The following is a 23,468-nucleotide window of genomic DNA, read 5'->3' on the forward strand; positions in this document are numbered from 1 at the left end:
GTTCTGGTCCATTTTAGTTCACTGATTCCTAAAATGTCAATGTTCACTCTTGCCATCTCCTGTTTGATCACTTCCAATTTACCTTGATTCATGGACCTAACATTCCAGGTTCCTATGCAATATAGTTCTTAATAGCATCAGACTTACTTTCACCACCAGACACATCCACAACTGGGCACTGTTTCCGCTTTGGCTCAGCCTCTTCATTCCTTCTGGAGCTATTTCTCTGCTCTTCTCTAGTAGCATATTGGACAACTACTGACCTAGGGGGCTCATCTTTCAGTGTCATATCTTTTTGCCTTTTCATACTGTTCATGGGGTTCTCAAGGCAAGAATGCTGGAGTGGTTTGCCATTCCCTTCTCCAGTGGACCACATTTTGTCAGAACTCTCCATGTCCTGTCCATCTTGGGTGACCCTACACAGCATGGCTCATAGTTTCATTGAGTTAGGCAAGGTTGTGGTCCATGTGATCAGCTTGGTTAGTTTTCTGTGATTGTGGTTTTCATTCTGTCTCCCCTGTGATGGATGAGGATAAGAGGCTTGTGCAAGCTTCCTGACTGGGGAGGACTAACTGGGGGAAAACTGGGTCTTGTTCTGGTGAGCAAGGCCATGCTCAGTAAATCTTTAATCCAATTTTCTGCAGATGGGAGGAGCTGTGTTCCCTCCCTGTAGTTTGGCCTGAGGCTAGACTATGGTAGGGACAACGGCAACCTCCTTCAAAAAGACTTATTCCAGCATGCTGGGACTCCCAGGACTGTTGCAGTCAGTGCCCTTGACCCCATTCCAGGCTACTGTTGAACAATATCTCTGCCAGAAACTCCCAAGCATACACAGGCAAGTTTGGCTCAGTCTCTTGTGGGGTCACTGCTCCTTTCTCCTGGGTCATGTATGCGCAAGATTTTGTTTGTGCCCTCCAAGAGTTTCTGTTTCTCCAGTCCTTGGAAGTTCTGTAATCAAATCCTGCTGACCTTCAGAGTCAGATTCCCTGGGGATACTCAGTCCCTTTTCCAAATCCCCAGGTTGGGAAGTCTGTTGTGTGGCTTAGAACTTTCACAGCAGCATGAGAACTTCTTTGGTTTAACTGTTCTCCAGTTTGTGAGTTGCCCCCCACCCCCGCCCCCACCCTGGCGCCTCCCCGGTGGCTTTACAGTGGCGCTAACAGAGATATCCTTTAAGAGGACTTATGCCACACGACGTGCCTCCCAGGACTGCTGTTTCTAGAACCTCTGTCTCCGTGGCAGACCACTGCTGACTCACGCCTCCACAGAAGACCCTCAAACACTCAAAGGCAGGTGTGGCTCCATCTCTTGTGGGGGTCACTGCTCCCTTTCCTTGGTCCTGGTGCACACAAAGTTTTATTTGTGCCCTCCAAGCATCTCTGGCTGGTATGTGATTGCACCCCTTCTACCATCTTGTTGCAGCTTCCCTTTGCCCTTGGTCATAGGATAGCTGGTCATATGATATAATTGCTAGACATAAGATAGTTCTATTTTTAATTTTTTGAGGAACCACCATACTGTTTTACACAAGCAGTTGTACCACTTTACATTACCACTAACCCTGGTGGCTCAGAGGGTAAAGCGTCTGCCTACAATGCAGGAGACCCAGGTTCAATCCATGGGTCAGGAAGATCCCTGGAGAAGGAAATGGCATCCCACTCCAGTACTCTTGCCTGGAAAATCCCATGGACTGAGAAGCCTGGTAGGCTATAATCCATGGGGTCACAGAGTCGGACACAACTGAATGACTTCACTTTCACTTTCAACAATACACAAGAGTTACAATTCCTCAACATCCTTACCAACATTTGCTATTTTATATATATATATGTATTTTTTTCTTAGTTGTTATATTCACGAGTCATTTAAACTATGGAACCAATGGGTCCCAATCTTTTATTCCCTATCTATTCATTCTTATAAAAACTTTGTTCAGTAATAAGTTGTTGGCTAGAATCCATTTATCTATAAATTTTAAGCAGTCATTACATGCTGGCTCTCAGGAGATGTATCATTTACTTTTTGTAAACAGGGCAGATGATTACTGGTATTGATGGATAATTGTCAGTATCAGAAAGGTGGATGGAGTGTACTCTGTGGGCCCTTTCAATACTCTGGCTCTGTATCAGTTTTTATGTCCTGTTTAAGTACACCAGGTAATTAAATATTTAAAGTCCCTGAAAAGACTCCTCTTTAATGAGTTGCTCATTCAATTATAGATTTTTAAATATTCAAGCTGGAATTCAGAAATATTCTAATAAGTAAAACTAGGACTATTTCTAAATAATAGCTATGGTTCATAATATTCCATCAAGAAGATATTTTATTGTTAAACATTTTTCTGGTAGGTGGTTGCTTTTGGTTTACTTTTTTACTATTCTTTTAGGCAAAAACTTTTTGATAATTAGGAGCTTCCTTTGTCTAGGAGTGCCGAAAGTGAACATATTGTTTTTTGTGAAATGATAGGTACCAGTGGAAAACAGAAATGCTGCTGAGAAAATTACATGTAACATATTAAACAGTTTGCTTAGATTTACATGTTGACTTCTATTGGCATTTAGCTCCTAAAGCCTGTTATGCAAAATGAGTTCTTCTCTGAGGAAAACAAGGGACAACTTAATATGGTATGCTACTATATGCACTTCACTGGAAAAGACCTTTCTCAGTGTCCTTGTACAGCACAATTTTCTGAGCTGTTAAAGAAATGGCAACTGGATTAAGTTCTAAAGCTGATGGAAAGCAATAACAGAGTCAAGACACTGACTCTAATGCTACCAGCTATTTCAATGGTCTTCCCCCCCCCCCCACTTTCCCTATACCCATTTCATTGTTTGAGCCCTTTAGATAGACATACATATTTTTCCTTTTCCCTCCCTGTGTCTGAAATGTATGCTTGTGTCCATAGAAGATGAACCTGAAGACCAGATGGCCAAATTACCTTATGTAGAGTTATGGTTCAGTCATTATAATATTTCCTTTTTATTTTAGTTTCTTCCATGGCTATGTAGAAGACCTTCCTTCTAATGCTTTTTGTGTTGTAGAAAGTTGATCCTTCAATATTATTCTTGGAGGAGTGGCAAGAAAAGGAAGGCACTAATTACCTGTTTGGCTAAGGTATAATCTGACCTTTGGGATAATTCATATGCTTTTAAGTCTGCAAATTTACTGATGTCAAGGTAACTATTTGAGTATAGTAGTTATAGGAAAATTGGTGGCCATCATTAACTCTTTTCACTCTACTGGTTTCTGCTATCACTTGTTAACAAAAAGTTTAGGCCTTTTGGAAATGTAGACAACAGTTCTCTGACTAACTTGCCTTTTTCTAAATCATCTTTTCATTAATTTCAAATAATAAACAGTACTACTACTAATAATAATATTAATACAGTCTAAGAACTCATCAAACTTTGTTCGGTGAATGACTCAATCTTTAGGGTCAGTATTTTAAATCTTTTAAAAGGAAAACAAAAAATATCTCCTAGTCTCCACCTCACTTGTAGAGTATAATACTTTATCAAAACTATTTTTTTTTCTGAATTTGAACAGTATGATAGACTCTGCAAAGCACTTTCATTTACATAGACTTTTTGTGACCTCACAACTATTCTGTTATGAACAGAGTCTTTCTTTTGTTCAACAAACATTTATTAGATACCTACTAGGTGAAAAATATTGGAGAAGGAAATGGCAACCCACTCCAGTGTTCCTGCCTGGAGAATCCCAGGGACAGGGGAGCCTGGTGGGCTTCTGTCTATGGGGTTGCACAGAGTCGGACATGATTTAAGAGACTTAGCAGCAGCAGCAGCAGGTGAAAGATATATATGCAGCTCTCTATTTGCTTTTTGCCACCTGAACATCTATTAAGAATGGCAAAGTTTCAATGCCCTTAACCAAGAGCCTGATCTTCCCAACAAACTTGTGCTAACCACGTCATAGATGATGGCAACTCCAAACTTACAGATATTCAGGCCAAAACCTTGGAATCAACAATGACTTCTCTCATATTCTACATCCCAACAGCCTGGAAATCATACAGAACCTAACCATTTCTCATCCTGCGTCTTCTCAGATATAGTGTCTCTAGTTTGATCAATGTAGTAGCTAGTCTCTGCTCAGCCCTTCAGTCTATTCCCAATACAGCAGCAAAGATGTTAAAAAAAAAAAAAAAAAAGTCAAATCACATCACTCTCAAAACTCTCCAAGGGCTCTTCTTTTCACTCAAAGTCCTCAGAATGATCCACAAGGCCCTGTGTAATGCGCTCCAATCTCTCTAACCTCATTTGCTGCACTAAGCTCCTTGCTGTTCCTATAACACTGCTGGACACAGTTCTGCCTCAGGGCCTTCGCACTGGCTCTCCCCTCTGCCTGGCACTCTTCTCCCAGTCAGTCACATGGTCTGCTTCCTGATTTCCTTCAGGTCTTTACTCAGATTGTACCTTCTCATTAAGGCCTTCCCTGATCATCTCCCTTCCACCTGCAATATCCTATCACCAACTCTCTATCCCCTTATCCTACTTAATTTTTCACCACAGCTTCTATCACCATCTTTACCAGTTCATAAAGGCTAGGTTATTCTGTGACAAACAACCTTAAAGCTCAGTAGTCAACATTTCAAATTAATTTCTAACTCAGGCAGAGCTCACTGCAGGACTAGTTGCTTTCTAGGCTTCTCTCTTCTAGCAGTGACCCAAGGATCTAGGATGTTTCTATTTTGTGGCTTGACACATGCCTTCCACTGGCTGCAGCAGGGGAAGAGAGCTGGAGGGTCATGGGTCAGCCCTTACATGCTTTGGACTGAAGTGACACATGTCACTTCTGCTCACAGTCCACTGGCACCTCCCAACTGCAAGGGCCTAGGATTTCTGGAGAAACCTTGGTGTCAAACCTTTAGCCATTCTACAATGTCACTTACTTATTTAATATCTGTCTCTTTCCATTAAATAGTCCCATAATGGCAAGAATTTGTGACAGTTTTGTTTACTGCTGTATACCTAGTGCCTAGTATATTTATTGGTCAGAACATTTGTGGGGTATATGAATGGGAGAATGAATGAATGATGGGCTCATGGAATGAGTCATGTGCTGTAATGTAGGTAGATAAATCAGAGGAAGAAGCACTAAGCTCTGTATAGAGATATAAGAAAGACTTCTCAGAGAGGTAATGTTTGAATGGACTTGAATAGAGTAAGCCTTTATCAAGGAGAGGAGGTGAGGGACAAAAGGGCAGTTATATATAAGACTCAGAGGCATGAACAGCTCTGCCCCTTCAGAAGAAGGGCAGGCCCAGGTCCGTAAGAATGAAGGTATAGGGACAGGAGGGGGGATATGAGGTCTGAGAGGTTGGCAGGGGCCAGCTTGCACCCAGCCTTGTACACTTCACCAAGAGGCTTGGACTTTATCTTGTGAGAATAGAAAAATCCATGAACAGTTCAAGCAAGGGAATAAACATGATTATGTTTGGGCAAAGATCTTGAGAAACTTATAAAGCAAAGAGGAGTGCCATTTTCTTATTTAAAATTATCTCTTCCTCACCAATCTTGAAATTAGCTCCATATCCTGAGGAGAGCCTAGCCTTTCATGGTCTCTTTTCTTCTGCAGCTTCATCTCCCACTACTTGCTACAACAGTCTCTGATACCGGCATGTCAAATCCAGGCAGATACTGAACATGCCATGAGGTGTCAGGCCTACGTGCCTGAAGAAGCATGCTCAAGGTCAAACAGCCAGGAAAAGCCTGCTGCCTCTAATTCTGGGGCCCTTTCTGCTCTGCCACATGCCTAAAGTAGGCACGTGGCAAAGTGCCCATGACAGGCCGTAGGGGCTTTCCTTTTTTGGTATTATCATTGAGCAAATGTGTGTTAATACCAGCCTAAGATTTTCCTTATGGGATCAAACACACTGGGCCCAGGGAAGAGGGTTTCCATCTCAGTTGCTTCTTCTTTACTTCTGCTGGCTGCTAAGCCCAAAAATCTTTCTCCAGGTAGCCTTAGCCCTGGCCTGGTAAGATCAGTCCAACAAATTAGCATCTGTTCCTTCCATCCTCTACATGAGAAAGAATCACATAGTTAGTCTGGGCATTCTAGATTAAATGCTGACATGGCCACATACAAGGAGTGCAGCTAAATCACATGGTCCTATTAAAGACCTTGAAGAAAGGCTACCTCCTTGAGTTTCTCACACTAAAGTAGTACCTGCTGGCAGTTTCTTAAGGGTGATGTTATTCCTACCATTTGTGAGACCATAGGAAAGAAAAACTGTGTTACCCTTGAGAAACTCCTCCTACAATCAATGGGACAGGATAGGATTTGTCTTCCCTCTCCTCCTTCCTTTCCACCCTACCCCATCCTAGAACAAACAAACTGGGAGAGGGGCACAGTGGTAAGAAAGATCTTTTTTTAATCTATTAGCAAATAACACACCCAGATGTGGTATAAGACAGGCTGGATATTAGCAAGACAAAAGATGTGTTTGTTTTATGGGTGTGTTTGTTTCAAAAGTGTCTTAACCCTCCTCTCCAGTTCCACTGAGGGACATATTAACTGAACTTGGCTCACCATAAATTAGGATCAAGGGAAGAAGGAAGAAAGGTAAAAAGGGAAATCTGTGTACAGTGAGGAGAGGGGAGGGGGAAATTGATAGGGAAGAAGACCAAAAAGAAGAATTTCCCAGTTACTTAGTAAGTTGGACTTGAAATGACTAGGCAGGAAAACTAAGAAAATGTTTTCTAATATCCAGAGCTGAATTATTCAATACAGTAGGCTCTAATCACATGTGGCTACGGAGCACATGAAATGTGGCTTGTCTGAGTTGAGAGGTACTATACCTGTACATATGAGCTGCATACTAACAACCGGTTTTGAAGATTTAGTATGAAAAAATATATAATATCTCATCAATGATTTCTTTATATTGATTACATGTTAGAAGGATGATATTTTAAATACACTGGGTTTAAATAGATTACATTATTAAAATTAATTTCATGTTTCTTATATGTGGCTATTAGAAAATTGTATATGACATCTGTGGTTTGTGTTGTATTTCTACTGGACAGCACTACTCCAGACTGCATATGAGCAACAGTTGATAATAAGATTTCATATCCTTAATAAAACAAGTCAACAGTCATACAAATTTAAAATATGACCTATTTAGTAGCTAAGTAGATATTATTTTTCACATTTGTCAAGCTAGTATCTTTTAAGAAGATGAAAAATTCATATTAAATCCTACCATCAAGAATAAACGTTCTGGAGATTAAGATGAACATATTGCAAAAGTGTCTACAATATTTCAAGAAAATATATTTTTCAGCTTTACTCCCAAAGAAAGGGATTTAATATGAGATTTAATATGATTTTTTTGAGATTATATAAAAATATATCCAAGAGATATTAAAAGCACCAAGGGACTAGCAGGTTTTAGGAGGGATAGAAGAATCCAATATTTGTATCTTTCAAGTTTTTTTCCTACATTTATTTTTTAATCTTTTTTTTTTTTAATTGGGGCTTAGAAAACAGAAAAGAGGCAAAAAAAAAAAAAAAAAAATACTTCTTGCAATGTCAAGGAGGGTCTTATAAGAATTTCTCTGTAAGGACATGTGGTTCTCTGAAAGGGCTCCTCTTGGTCTGTTCACTATAAAGTGGATAAATCAGCAGCTGAAATGCCTGCCTGCCTTCCTATTGTGGTTTCCAGGCCTTCATGTTCTCTGCCTATGTCCTGCTCTCAAGTGGACACTGTATTTATTGTGGTTAAAAAGCCATTTCCCTTTTCACTGCAATTTTTCAAAAAAGTTATTTTCCTAGAAACTCCCACCTGTTACTTCATCATTTTAACTGATTCCAGGTGCTAAGAAGAAGTGGCTTAGAAGACAAGATAATCATGGGAAAAAAACTGTAACACAATCCTCACCCTGTGCTCGGCAGGTGTCCCGTGGGCATAGTGGTGAGCGCCTAGGCCTTGCGAGGTGCCCATGCCTCCTTTTGCTTTATTTACCCAGGAACTGTCTTCTGAGGTAGGGACCAGGCTCCCTGAAACCAAGGTAAGGCCTGAAGTGTTGATCGTCAGTGTTCGCTCAACAGATCTAAAATAGTTCAGAATTCCTAAGCAGATGCGCTGAAACAAAGAAAGAACAGGGTCATGACCCTGCCTTTGCTGGCCCACCCTACACAGTGAAACTTACTAGGGTCCCAGAAGTTGGCAGGTCAACCCTACTGCTGAGAGAGGAACATACCACCCTTCAAAAGGCCTGATTTCATGGAAGAATCAGAACAAAGTGTAAAAATGCACATTACTGGAGCAGCAGGAAAGCCCCCTTTACAGACAACCAAACAATTCAGATGCATGCAAGACCATCCACATACCTGCAGCTCCCGGATCCTCAGGTGACGCAGATACAGAAAGGACAAGTAGGTCCCCCTCATCAGGACAGGATCCCTGTTACTGGGCCCAGTCCCGTCATCCAAGCCCAGCAGCTGTAGGGCCACTGCATAACTGTAACTTTAGCAGGCAGGAAAAACAGAACAAATGCCTTTCACCTCAAAGTGGTTGAGAAAATTCACATACAGCATACTAAAGTCATTTTATTTAATTTCACAATAGCTACTCTTAAAATCCACTGGAAGGAAAATAATGGCTCTATATGTACAAATTTAAAAGAAATTTCTCTTAGCAATCACTCTCATTAAAAATTTAGTCCTAGGGTGAAACATTAGTTACCTGGTCGGCTATAACACTACTTTTATTTCAGCCTTAAATATTTTTTAGTTAACTTGTAACTGACATATTAATCATTCAGTTTTTTCCCAGTGTTTAATCCATTTTCTTGAGTCACCATTAAGTGATTTCATTTTACCCTGTCTCTTTCTTCTGCTTCACAGGCTTATTAGCACACTGGCTAAGATTTATTAGTGCTGGGTCATTTTCATCTCGTTGCACTGAAAGGTCATCTTCCTTAGTGTTTTCATTCTAGGAAAAAAGTAGCATTAGTTGAATTACATAAACATTTGCAATCTTATTAACAAAATCAAAAGTAAATCTCTTGATCCAAGGCATATTTACATGAACAAGTAGAAGAGCATTATGATCCATTTCAACCTGACATATGAAAATCTGGGTTTCTAAAATAAATTAGAGGTCACTATTTTTACTATGATTCATTTTATGAAAAGAAGACCCATGCATTTGTAGATGTTTGGAACCCTGAAGCTCTCTAATCTAGTCTTGTTCCAGACAAGATGACATTTCCAGGCTCCAGGGGGTAGGCTAGGAGCCATAGCTTTTCTCTGATAGGTTTGTGACTCTTTCAGGCTTCTAAAATTACCCAGAATTACACACAAAGGAATAGAAAGTGACGTCAAGTTACAGTGAATGACTTTGAAGGAATGACTGAACAAACTACAAACATACTGTTGGACTGGCAGGTCACTGGGAAGAAAGGAAGGGGGCACAGCAGGCTAGGGTGAGTAAAGACAGAGAGCCCAGCATCCTCCGGGAACAATGAGCTAACCATAGCCCACAGAGACAAACTGCTCAGGAAATGCTGAAAGTCCACAAGTGTATTTCCCTAAGAGAACTGGACACAAAGCAGGTTAGCAGAGGGCTGATGAGAAAGCAGAATGTCACCAACTGTGTTCGTTCTCTCTTCCTGGGTAGGTACTTTGACATTTACTCTACCTTGTGTCTGGATCTTCACCAGAATGGCTGAGTTCATGTATTTTGACAGTTCTGATATTTATTCTGATTGCAAATCTCATTTTCTCCTGGAAAACTGGCAGGGGCAGTGGAGTGGGAAATAGAGTGGAGGGAATAATTAGGGGGAAAGTAAGCCTATTAAGTATTTCCCACCTGCCCAAATGTCTCTACAGTTTACTTGTGTATACCCACAGAATAAAAAGACTGGAAGGATGATATAGACCAAATGCTAGCAATACTGTTATATTGGGGTGATAAAATAATGGGTGATCTGTATATTCTTCCTTGAACTTTTCTATATTTTCCAAATTTTCTGTGATAAATACATGTCATTATTGTCATAAGAAAATGTTTCTTTTTAAAATGTTCTACTGAACTTAATGAGGGAAGCCAGGAAAAAGGTGTTTCATGTTTCCATGAACTTCCTATACAAGTTCAGGGAACATACAACACCACTTTTGTGAGCGCACACCACATACTCACACATTATCGCTGGAGATGGAGGGGAACAAGAACAGAGATAGGGGAAAATGGCTATCCTCTTCTTCCCTCTTTGGTGTGGCCAGTGAGAAGAAGCAAAAGAAGAAGCAAAGGATACAGTGTTTTTTGACACTTTACCATAAAGTTAAAGAACAGTGACCAATTTAAACCATATCTTAGAAATATGATCAGTAGCAGTATTTAATGTCCATACAAAGCCATTTTCATAAACAGGTGTTTGGGGGGAGAATGGCATTGGACACAATGACTTAATTATAGGTCTGGGAAGATCCATGCAGGACTAGCTGATTCTTCTTCTGATCAGGACTGCAGTTAAATTAAGTTTTCTTCAAAAGAATATCCAAAAATGCAGTCCATTTGGATCAGAATTATCTCTTTCTAGTTATATACTTTTGTCAATTAACAATGACATGAAATTTTGATATTGTTTCTTTACCTCCCAAACCTAGATCTTTACATGAATGTCAAATTAGAGTTGTGTTTACAAAGAGTGGCCAGTCTTCCATGCTAATATTAAATAAAATGCCAATTTACACTGTAATAGAAACATGACAAACATTATCAATATTTAGACAAGCATATTCAATGTTAAAATGGATGTGGGAAAACAGGTTTTCTTATAACTTGCTAATTAGGAAAATTGGTATTACCACTTTGGCAGGATTTATGAAAAATTTCAAATGTGCACATTCTGTAACTTAGAAAGTCAGCTTCTAAATATCTATGCAAAAGAGACACATCTCTGCACAGGAGGCATAAACAAGAAAGTTCAGTAACCATGGTTTCTATTAATAATAGGGGTAAAATTGCAACAAGCACCCATAGGAGGGTGGCTGCGAGATCATAGTATATAAGAAGGTATAGTGCAGCCATTAAAAAGAACAGCAGAGACAAGCCTCTAAGACGTACTGTTTGGTGAAAAAAGTACATTGCAGAAAAATATCCATAGGGTATGACAGATGGTTCATATAGAAAACTAAAATATAAAATTATACTGTGTATATATACATATATGTATTTAAATAGGGACATATGTATGGATGAAAATGCATTGAAAAGGCTGAAGCAATACCAGTATAAACCTGAGGTAGTGAAATAGGGGGCACAAGTACTAGAGTCCCCATTAGTACATTTAGTTTTTACTTTTGTAGTTCAAAGTTGATTTTTTAGAAACTCCTTACAGAGAAAAATGGTAACTTCACAATGAAGAAACCTGGCAAACATTAATAGCTTCACCATGTGGTCAGAATGAACATCCCAATGATGTCATGTTGGTGGCGTTTTTCTCTGATATGATGTGATGAGAAGGGCACTTCACCTCTGGGGTGTTCTTACCCAAAACCTATAATCCCAGTGTAACCACTAAAAAAACATCTGACAAACTCAAATTAGGAAACATTCTACAGGTTGCCTGGCCAGTACTGCTAAAGATTGTCAAGGTCATGATAAACAAAGACAGACTAAGGAACAGGCACAGACCTGAGGAGACTGGGGAGATGTGACAATCCAATGCATTGTGGTGCCCTGAGAACTCTTTGTACTTGGAAACTCTTTGTACTGTCTTTGCAACCTTTCTGTAAATCTGCTGCTGCTGCTAAGTCGCTTCAGTCATGTCCAACTCTGTGTGACCCCATAGACGGCAGCCCACCAGGCTCCCCCGTCCCTGGGATTCTCCAGGCAAGAACACTGGAGTGGGTTGCCATTTCCTTCTCCAATGCATGAAAGTGAAAAGTGAAAGTGAAGTCGCTCAGTCGTGTCCGACCCTAGCGACCCCATGGACTGCAGCCTACCAGGCTCCTCTGTCCATGGGATTTTCCGGGCAAGAGTACTGGAGTGGGCTGCCATTGCCTTCTCATCTGTAAATCTAAAACTACTCAAAAATTTAAAAAAAAAAACAAAAAAACTCTTGAAAGAGAGGTTACTGGCCAAGAGTATTCACTAAGAATTTTTCAAAAACTGTTCTGAAGTTGCTGTGCAGTTAGTGCCTGTATTCTTTCAGAACTGTCAAAATGAACGGTACTGTGAGGTTTGCTTTCTTTCATGCAGAAGGGCTTTAAGAAAGTTATTTTTCATAGGATATTAGTGTTCAGAATCAGGATGCTGCTCAGCATATACACACTAAAATTCATACTTGACTGCTGCTGCTGCTGCTGCTAAGTCACTTCAGTCGTGTCTGAGTCTGTGCGACCCCAGAGATGGCAGCCCACCAGGCTCCCCTGTCCCTGCGATTCTCCAGGCAAGAACACTGGAGTGGGTTGCCATTTCCTTCTCCAATGCATAAAAGTGAAAAGTGAAAGTGAAGTCGTTCAGTCATGTCCGACTCTTAGCAACTTCGTGGACTGCAGCCCACCAGGCTCCCCGGTCCATGGGATTTTCCAACTTGACTGCTACGTGCTTGCAAAATAGTAACAGAGCTTTAAAATTCATACCCACATTCCCAGTTGCCACCTTTTACTTAATCCTAATTTCATCTCACTAGTATTCAACATTCAGAACAGCAACAACATTACCACTGATGCACTGATATTGTATAAAGTGCTTGACCAAAGCAGAAATACTGGAGTTCACAAAGTATCACCCACAGGAAAATGTGAAGGAAGATGGCCGCTGCCTATTGGTTGCTGCCTCAGGATTTGCTTTTTAAACCCTGTCCTATTTTCTGTTCCCTACTTGGATACCTCTTTCACAGCTTGTGTGCATGGCTGATTCCTTGTTCATCAAATTTCAGTTCAGATGAACCCTTTTTTGAAAGATCTTGGCTGAACTCCCTACCAGAGGGTGCTCCTCTCTACCCCATTGCCCTCTACTTCTTGGTTTTCTGCACGGCACCCACACATTAGAGATGCAGATTTACTTCTTTTTTTTTTTAATTTATTTTTAAATTTTATTTTATTTTTAAACTTTACAATATTGCATTGGTTTTGCCAAATATCGAAATGAATCCGCCATTTACTTCTTTGTTCACTTGTTAATTGCATGTTTCATTCCCTAAGCCAGCACAATTCCTGGCACTAAAGCAGTAGCCATGCAATTATTACTGAACAAATGAATAGGCAACTGAAAAACTTTTTTGACACTAATATGGGTAATGTGTGTGTGTGTGTGTGTGTGTGTGTGTGTGTGTGTGTATTTGTGTTATGTTTCCTCCCATGTTCCACTTCTAGACTCTACAGATATTCTAAGTCTCTTTGGGTCTATATACCATAAATCAGCTTAAAAATACAGCACTCACATTTCTCTTCCTTTGGTCAATTTCAAGAACAGTTTTACAAGTCAGTAACTAGCCAGATAAGACCTTTTCATTTGAAAAGACCCTGATGCTGGGAAAGATTGAGGGCAGGAGGAGAAGGGGATGACAGAGGATGAGATGGTTGGATGGCATCACCAACTCAATGGACATAAGTTTGGGTAAACTCCGGGAGCTGGTGATGGACAGGGAGGCCTGGTGTGCTGTGGTTCATGGGGTTGCAAAGAGTTGGACATGACTAAACAACTGAACTGAACTGAACTAGCCAGAAAGTGATATTCTTTATCTTCTTTCCACCCTCCTTTCATCCTATTGGCCCCGAGGAGTTTAGTTTCCTCTGCTCTCACAGCCAAGGAAGAAAACAGATTTGTGGTGATGGCCCTCAGATGTTAATATCAGAACTTCCTGGGTAATTTCATCAGCATCTTTGACTATCAGGATCCTAGGAACAGAGGTCCTGTTCAGAGATACTTGAGTTGACTCTGCCTTCACCCCACTCCCTTTTTCCATACTCCTTCTCTCCTTCCCCACAAGTCTGGTTCAAGAAGCAGAAGAGCAAGATGTTTTTAAAATGTCCCTTTGTTAGTAGAAGGTCTTCTTGAATGCTGACATATATCTCACTGTGAAATGGCAATGGAATATGAACCATGTGGCAAATTTTTCAACTCTGGCAGTATATTAGCTGAGGAGGGGCTATCACTGGTAGCTGCACACCCTGTTGGGCAATTCAGGGGCCAGGGAGAGCCATGATATGGTAGGCTGCATCTCTTCCTGGTCTGTGTGGCCAACTCATTATTCATTAGATGCTCTAGAGTTTCTAGATTGAAAAGGTATAGAAGGTGCGTGTGTGGACACGGGCATGCTTCCGGCCTGTGTTAGCTTACAGTCAACCTGCAACTCATTAGATGCATTTCAGGCTTCACTTTCCCCCCATGCCCACCCCCAGATGGTGGACCACGATAGTGCTTCTTCCTCTAGCATTTTACTAAACTTCTCTATACCTGTGACTTTATGTGTAATTTTTAGTCACTCTATAATTATCTTTAGGGGTGAAAGTAGTAATTATGCAGAATGGGCTCACTATAAATTTATGTCCTCTTACTTCGACTGGGCTCTGTGAACTACACTGTCATCCTTCTATTTTTTTCTCACTAGTGGTTCTGTGGCCTCCCCATAGTGATACACCTCCTCATGTGTCACTCACACTGTCCACCTTACTAATGCTGACTTCTTCCTCCTCTTTCTGAATGAGTCAGGGCCATTCACAAGCTCCTGTATCTTATCTTTCTGCACCCGAAAATTCTATGTACCTTTCTGCACCTGAAAATTCATTCACCGCAAGGGAACTGACGCCATCCTCCCTTTCTCAAAATTACTCCTCTGCCTGGTTTCTTCATCTCATTCCCCCAGGGTCATCAGTTTCTTAAATTTATTCTTTGATGTTTTTCATCTCTTCTCCACTCCTCCTTCCACTCAGACTATAAACACACTGGTATTGCTATCTTAAACAGCAAATGAAACAAAACTCTTTTTTTTTAGAGCAACAAACAAATAATAGCTGATTACAGCTTCACATATACAGCCTTGACGTACTCCTTTTCCTATTTGGAACCAGTCTGTTGTTCCATGTCCAGTTCTAACTGTTGCTTCCTGACTTGCATATAGGTTTCTCAAGAGGCAGGTCAGGTGGTCTGGTATTCCCATCTCTTTCAGAATTTTCCACAGTTTGTTGTGATCCACACAGTCAAAGGCTTTGGCATAGTCAAGAAAGCAGAAATAGATGTTTTTCTGGAACTCTCTTGCTTTTTTGATGATTCAGCGAATGTTGGCAATTTGATCTCTGGTTCCTCTGCCTTTTCTAAAACCAGCTTGAACATCTGAAAGTTCACGGTTCACGAATTGCTGAAGCCTGGCTTGGAGAATTTTAAGCATTACTTTACTAGTGTGTGAGATGAGTGCAATTGTGCGGTAGTTTGAGCATTCTTTGGCATTGCCTTTCTTTGGGATTGGAATGAAAACTGACCTTTTCCAGTCCTGTGGCCACTGCTGAGTTTTCCAAATTTGCTGGCATATTGAGTGCAGCACTTTCACAGCATCATCTTTCAGGATTTGAAATAGCTCAACTGGAATTCCATCACCTCCACTAGCTTTGTTCGTAGTGATGCTTTCTAAGGCCCACTTGACTTCACATTCCAGGGTGTCTGGCTCTAGGTGGGTGATCACACCACCATGGTTATCTGGGTCATGATGATCTTTTTTGTACAGTTCTTCTGTGTATTCTTGCCACTTCTTCTTAATATCTTCTGCTTCTGTTAGGTCCATACCATTTCTCTCCTTTATCGAGCCCATCTTTGCATGAAATATTCCCTTGGTATCTCTAATTTTCTTGAAGGGATCTCTAGTCTTTCCCATTCTGTCATTTTCCTCTATTTCTTTGCACTGATCGCTGAGGAAGGCTTTCTTATCTCTTCTTGCTATTCTTTGGAACTCTGCATTCAGATACTTATACCTTTCCTTTTCTCCTTTACTTTTTGCTTCTCTTCTTTTCACAGCTATTTGTAAGACTTCCTCAGACAGCCATTTTGCTTTTTTGCATTTCTTTTCCATGGGGATGGTCTTAATCCCTGTCTCCTGTACAATGTCATGAACCTCCATCCATAGTCCATCAGGCACTCTGTCTATCAGATCTAGTCCCCTAAATCTATTTCTCACTTCCAATGTATAATCATAAGGGATTTGATTTAGGTCATACCTGAATGGTCTAATGGTTTTCCCCACTTTCTTCAATTTAAGTCTGAATTTGGCAATAAGGAGTTCATGGTCTGAGCCACAGTCAGCTCCCGGTCTTGTTTTTGCTGACTGTATAGAGCTTCTCCAACTTTGGCTGCAAAGAATATAATCAATCTGATTTCCGTGTTGACCATCTGGTGATGTCCACGTGTAGAGTCTTCTCTTGTGTTGTTGGAAGATGGTATTTGCTATGACCAGTGTGTTGTCTTGGCAAAACTGTATTAGCCTTTGCCCTGCTTCATTCTGTATTCCAAGGCCAAATTTGCCTGTTACTCCAGGTGTTTCTTGACTTCCTACTTTTGCATTCCAGTCATGAAACAAAAGACTGGTTCCAAATAGGAAAAGGAGTACGTCAAGGCTGTATATTGTCACCCTGCTTATTTAACTTATATGCAGAATACATCATGAGAAACACTGGGCTGGAAGAAGCACAAGCTGGAATCAAGACTGCCGGGAGAAATATCAATAACCTCAGATATGCAGATGACACCACCCTTATGGCAGAAAGTGAAGAGGACCTAAAAAGCCTCTTGATGAAAGTGAAAGAGGAGAATGAAAAAGTTGGCTTAAAGCTCAACATTCAGAAAACTAAGATCATGGCATCTGGTCCCATCACTTCATGGGAAACAGATGGGGAAACAATGGAAACAGTGTCAGACTTTATTTTGGGGGGCTCCAAAATCACTGCAGATGGTGATTTCAGCCATGAAATTAAATGACACTTACTCCTTGGAAGGAAAGTTATGACCAACCTAGATAGTATATTCAAAAACAGAGCCATTACTTTGCCAACAAAGGTCCATGTAGTCAAGGCTGTGGTTTTTCCAGTAGTCATGTATAGATGTGAGAGTTGAACTGTGAAGAAAGCTGAGCACCAAAGAATTGATGCTTTTGAACTGTGGTGTTGGAGAAGACTCTTGAGAGTCCCTTGGACTGCAAGGAGATCCAACCAGTCCGTCCTAAAGGAGATCAGCCCTGGGTGTTCTTTGGAAGGAATGATGCTAAAGCTGAAACTCCAGTACTTTGGCCACCTCATGTGAAGAGTTGACTCTGGAAAAGATCTGATGCTGGGAGGGATTGGGGGCAGGAGGAGAAGGGGATGACAGAGGATGAGATGGCTGGATGGCATCACCAACTCAATGGACGTGAGTTTGAGTGCCTTCCGGGAGTTGGTGATGGACAGAGAGGCCTGGTGTGCTGCAATTCATGGGGTTGCAAAGAGTCAGACATGACTGAGTGACTGAACTGAACTGAACAGCTTCAAAAAATCTTATAGCTCTAATGCACTTTGCTCATGGTCCAAAGGTTAAGGATCTGCCATGCGATCAGGGAACATGGGTTCGATCTCTGGTTCATGAACTGAGATCTCACATGGCTTGGGGCAACTGAGCCCCAGTGCCATAGCTACAGAGTCTGTGCTCTCTGGAGCCTGAATGCTGCAACTAAGACCCGACACAGCCAAATAAATTTTAAAAAATCTTATAGTTCCGTTGCAAAGATAAGTATCCACTAGCTTTGTATAGAAACTTTCCTTCATTGGTAAACTCCATGCCTATCCTATATAGTAGCTATCTATCTGACTTCCCGGCCTCCAATCTTTCCCTCTTTCAATCCAACTGATACCCAGTTGCCACATTAATCCTCCTATGGATTAAGCACAAATTCCTTAGTCTGGAATTCTGGGCATTCACAAGGTACCTCTCCTCCCTGTTAAAAAAACTTCTCTTCACTCTATTTCCACATGAATCTTCCAGTCAACCCAACTGAGCTTGAACACTCCATATACAGTATCTCCTCTGCATTGTTGTTCAAGTTTCTCTTCTAGAATAGGCTGCCTACTTCCTTCTCCGCTACCACTTTCCTAAGCCTCATGCTTCCTTCAGAAAGTGAAAGTGAAGTTGCTCAGTCATGTCTGCCTCTTTGTGACCCCATGGACTGTAGCCTACCAGGTTCCACCATCCATGGGATTTTCCAGGCAAGAATACTGGAGTGGGTTGCCGTTTCCTTCTCCAGGAGATCTTTCCAACCCAGGGACTAACCTGGATCTCCTGCCTTGTAGGCAGACGCTTCACCATCTGAGCCAGCAGGGAAGTCTCTAGTGGCTCAAAGAAAATTTCTAAGGTCTATAAACAGATGGTGAGGTGAACAGAAAGGCATATTGGTTATTTCTTCCTGTTGTACCTGGTGGAGGTTGATGTTGCTATATATTTATGACCAAATCTCCCATATTTGGTCATAGTTGCCCTGGGAAGCCACATGTGCTGAATGAGACTAAGGCAGAAAGTTTGCTTCCTTCAAGCCCAGCTCAATTTCCTCCTCCTTCAAGAGATTTCCCCCAATAGAACCAACCCTGTGAAGACCACATTCCCTGTAAACACTCACAATATTTAAAGACAGTGAAAGTGAAAGTAAAGTCACTCAGTTATGGTCGACTCTTTGCAACCCCATGGACTATAGGAAAAGATTTCTCCTACCAGGCTCGTCCATGGGATTTTCCAGGCAAGAATACTGGAGTGGGTTGCCATTTCCTTCTCCAGGGGATCTTCCCAACCAGGGATTGAACCCCGGGTCTCCTGAGTTGTGGGCAGATGCTTTACCATCTGAGCCATGTCCAACTCACTAGTATTCAGCACTAGAGTGCGCAACTCTGCATTGGTACTTATCCCTTGAGTATAAACCTTGGTAGCAAGAATATATTGTATTATACTTCTTTATATTCCTCTTTTGGGGGAGGATCTCTAAAAACCTACCAAAGTAAATTTCTAAGGTCTATAAACAGGTGGTGAGTTGAACAGAAAGGCATATTGGTTATTTCTTCCTGTTGTACCTGGTAGAGGTTGATGTTGCTATAAATAGTCTCCCAGATTTGGTCATAGTTGCCCTGGGAAGCCACACATGTTGGATGAGATGAAGCCAGCAAGACTGTCTTTGCAGCATGATCCTGGAGCACTTGCATTACTCGCTCAGGATTGGAAATCTTGAGTAGAACACAGAGAAGAGATGGTTGGGAGAAGGGTTATTCCATTCTTCTCAGCAAGAATTTGGTCACATACACATGAATGATAAGAAGTCCCAGGTGGGACTTTATTCATTTAAAAAATAAAAGTAAACTCAAACATCGTAGTTCTCTTAGGCATGTTCCTCCAAAGAATACTACGTATTCAAATATACATAAGCAACTAATTAAAAAGTTCTGTGACAACCCCTGAAACACAGTAGCAAGTAGCACCCTGACACATGTTGTGGCACCAATGAAAAGATAAACTCTCATCACTTTTGGGTTTGTCTACTCTTAGGAAGTTGCCAGGAGATGGAGGAGGAGGCATGTAGGTAATGTGAGAAAAGCACAGGCTCTATAAGGACACAGCCCTGGGCTCATATTCCTGCTGAAATCCTGGCTTTTCATGTAGAGCAGGATAAGAACACTAATGAGGTCTCTCCCAGAATTGGTGCATGCTTGGCATGTAGTAGATGCTGAATAAATGTTCCTCTAGAGGTAAAAACTCACAGTCCCAGAGCTGAACTTCTACTTTAGCGATACACATATTACTATATTTCAATTATTTTAATACCACAAGGAACCTTCAAAGATTATTTAGTCCTATCTCTATCAAAATTCCAATGTTTTTTTTTTTTTTTTTTGGCTAAAGGAGAAAAATTCATCCTAAAATGCATATGGGATCTCATGTTCAGTCATGTCTGACTCTTTGTGACCCCGTGGACTGTAGATCGCCAGGTTCCTCTGTCCATGGGATTGTCCTGGCAAGAATACTGGAGTGGGTTGCCATTTCCTCCCCCAGGGGATCTTCCTAACACAGGGACTGAACCTGCATCTCCTGTGGCTCCTGCACTGGCAGGTGGATTCTTTACCACTGAGCCACCTGGGAAGCCCCAAATAGCCAAAATAATTTTGAAAAACAAAAACAAAGTTGGAAGACTCAAAATCCCTGATTTCAAAACATATTACAAAGCTACCTTAGTCAAAATGGCATGGTACTGGTGTACATTGGACATACAGACCAGTGGAATAAAATGGCAAGCTTAGAAATAAACTTCTGAGTGCATAATCAAATGATCTTAGTAAAGGTGCCAACACCATGCAAAAGAGAAGGAACAAGGGACATATGTATAACTATGATTGATCCATGTTGATGAATGGCAGAAACCAACACAATACTGTAATTATCCTTCAACTAAAAATAAATAAATTAAGAAAAAAAAAGAGTAGGGACAGTCTCTTCAACAAATGGTGCTGGGGAAAAAAATGGATATTCACATACAATATAATAAAGTTGGATCCTTATACCATATATAAAAGTTAACTCAAAATGGATTAAAAATCTAAACGTAAGACCTAAAACTATAAAAGTCTTAATAGAAAATGGAGAAATTTTCATGATATTGAAATCCAATGATTTCTTGGATATGACACAAAATGAACAGGCCAAAAAAGAAAAAAATAGACGAATGTGACTCAATCAAACTTAAACAATTCTGTGTATCAAAGGAAAAAATTAACAGAGTGAAAAGGCAACTTAAATAATGAGAGAATAATTTGCAAATAATGTATATGATAAGGGGGTAATGTCCAGAATGTATAAGGAAAACTCCTACAATTCAACAATAAAAAAATCAAATAACTCAATCAAAAATAGGCAAAGAACTTCAAGGAAAAAGAAAGAACTTCAAAGGAATTTCTCCAAATATGATATAAAAATGGCCAAAAATCATATGAAAAAGTGCTCAAAATTACTAATCATTAGAGAAATTCAAACTCTTGCCTGGAAAATCCCATGGACGGAGGAGCCTGGTAGGCTGCAGTCCATGGGGTTGCTAACAGTCAGACACAACTGAGTGACTTCACTTTCACTTTTCACTTTCATGCACTGGAGAAGGAAATGGCAACCCACTCCAGTGTTCTTGCCTGGAGAATCCCAGGGACAGGGGAACCTCGTGGGCTGCCATCTATGGGGTTGCACAGAGTCGGACACGACTGAAGCGATTTAGCAGCAGCAGCAGCAGAGAAATTCAAAAAGGAAAAAAAATCACATTGAAACATCACTTCATATCTACTAAGATGACTAATATTAAAAAAAGAAAGAAAATAACAAGTGTTAATGAGGATATGGAGAAACTGAACCCTTCTGCACTATTGCTGAGGTTGTAAAATGCTGCAACTACTATGGAAAATACGATGGTGCTTCCTCAGAAAGAGTTAAAAAGAGAATTATATTATGGTCCAGAAATTCTACTTCTGCGTATATATACAAAAGAACTGAAAGCAGGATTTCAAAGAGTTATTTTCATATCCATCTTAACAGTAGTCTTATTCACAATAGCCGTGAGGTAAAAGCAACCAAAATGTTCAACAACAAATGAATAGACAAAATGTAGTGGATACATACAAAGAAATATTCAACCTCAAAAAGGAAGGAAATTCTAACAAATTCTGCGAATGAACCTTTAGGATATTATGGAGGGTAAAATAAGCAGTCACAAAAAGACAAATCCTGTATGATTCCATAATATGTGGTGCCTGGAGTAGTCAAACTCACAGAAACAGAAAGCAGAATGGTGGTTACTAAAATTTAGAGGGAGAGAGGAATGAGGAGTAATTATTTAATGGGTAAAGAGTTTCAGTCTGCCAGATGAAAAGAGTTCTGGAGATGGATGTTGGTGATGGCTGTATAACTTTATGAACTTACTTAATACAACTGAACTGTACACTGAAAAATGGTTAAATGGCAAATTTCAGGTTATGTATAATTTTACCACAATTGAGGGAAGAGAAGGAAAAAATAATATAAAAGGATGTTGCATAACCCTCACTTCATTTTCGCCAATGTAATTTCTTGCAAAATTATAGTACAATATCCCAAGCTAGGTACTGGCTTGTATATTGACTGTTACGATATATAATACACAGTATACAGTACAGATTCATCATAAGGATCCTTCATATTACCCATCTATAATTATACTTCATCTCCTTCCCCACCATTCTCTTATTAACCCCCAGAATCCACAAATCTGTTCTCCATTTCTATAATTCTGTCATTTTAAGAGTTTGCAGGGCTTCCCTGATAGCTCAGTTAATAAAGATTAACTCCTGCAATGCAGGAGACCCCAGTTCGATTCCTAACAAAAGCAGAAGATATTAAGAAAATGTGGCAAGAATACACAGAAGAACTATACAAAAAAGATCTTCATGACCCAGATAACCATGATGGTGTGATCACTCACCTAGAGCCAAACATCCTGGAATGTGAAGTCAAGTGGGCCTTAGGAAGCATCACTACAAACAAAGCTGGTGGAGGTGATGGAATTCCAGTTGAGCTATTTCAAATCCTGAAAGATGATGCTTTAAAGTGCTGCACCCAATATGCCAGCAAATTTGGAAAACTCAGCAGTGGCCACAGGACTGGAAAAGGTCAATTTTCATTCCAATCCCAAAGAAAGACAATGTAAAGAATGTTCAAACTAGCACACAATTGCACTCATCTCACATGCTAGGAAAGTAACACTCAAAAATCTCCAAGCCAGGCTTCAATAGTACATGAACCATGAACTTCCAGATGTTCAAGCTGGATTTAGAAAAGGTAGAGGAACCAGAGATCAAATTGCCAACATCCACTGGATCATCAAAAAAACAAGAGAGTTCCAGAAAAACATCTACTTCTGCTTTACTGACTATGCCAAAGCTTTGACTGTGTGGATCACAATAAACTGTGGAAAATTCTTAAAGAGATGGGAATACCAGACCACCTGACCTGACTCGTGAGAAATCTGTATGCAGGTCAAGAAGCAACAGTTAGAACTGGACGTGGAACAACAGACTGGTTCCAAATTGGGAAAGGAGTATGTCAAGACTGCATATTGTCACCCTGCTCATTTAACTTATATGCAGAGTACATCATGAAAAATGCTGGACTGGAAGAAGCACGGCTGGAATCAAGACTGCCAGGAGAAATATCAATATGCAGATGCACCACACTTATGGCAGAAAGTGAAGAGGACCTAAAGAGCCTCTTGATAAAAGTGAAAGAGGAAAGTGAAGAAATTGGCTTAAAGCTCAACATTCAGAAAACTAAGATCATGGCATCTGGTCCAGTAACTTCATGGCAAATAGATGGGGAAACAATGGAAACAGTGACATACTTCATTTTCTTGGGCTCCAAAATCACTGAAGATGGTGACTGCAGCCATGAAATTCAAAGATGCTTGCTCCTTGGAAGAAAG

At 40.5% G+C, this 23,468-nt stretch overlaps 1 pseudogene across 3 annotated transcripts in view; it reads right to left on the reverse strand.

Moving 5' to 3' along the window:
- The window catches only part of CCDC162P (coiled-coil domain containing 162, pseudogene), a 150,664-nt pseudogene extending 130,840 nt beyond the window's left edge, over positions 1 to 19,824 (reverse strand). For 2 of the 3 annotated variants that reach the window (XR_003036370.2, XR_003036369.2), the window contains exons 1-4: positions 19,057 to 19,823; positions 8,853 to 8,965; positions 8,362 to 8,497; positions 7,910 to 8,113 (exon numbers count right to left, since the gene is read on the reverse strand). The product of XR_003036370.2 is annotated as a coiled-coil domain containing 162, pseudogene, transcript variant X2 (transcript). Of the gene's footprint in view, positions 1 to 7,909; positions 8,114 to 8,361; positions 8,498 to 8,852; positions 8,966 to 19,056 lie in introns of all 3 variants that reach the window. The other variant, XR_009495807.1, reaches the window with a different exon arrangement.
- Positions 19,825 to 23,468: the final 3,644 nt, after the last annotated feature.

The sequence above is a fragment of the Bos taurus genome, chromosome 9 (assembly GCF_002263795.3).
Source record: "Bos taurus isolate L1 Dominette 01449 registration number 42190680 breed Hereford chromosome 9, ARS-UCD2.0, whole genome shotgun sequence".
NCBI classification, from domain to species: domain Eukaryota; kingdom Metazoa; phylum Chordata; class Mammalia; order Artiodactyla; family Bovidae; genus Bos; species Bos taurus.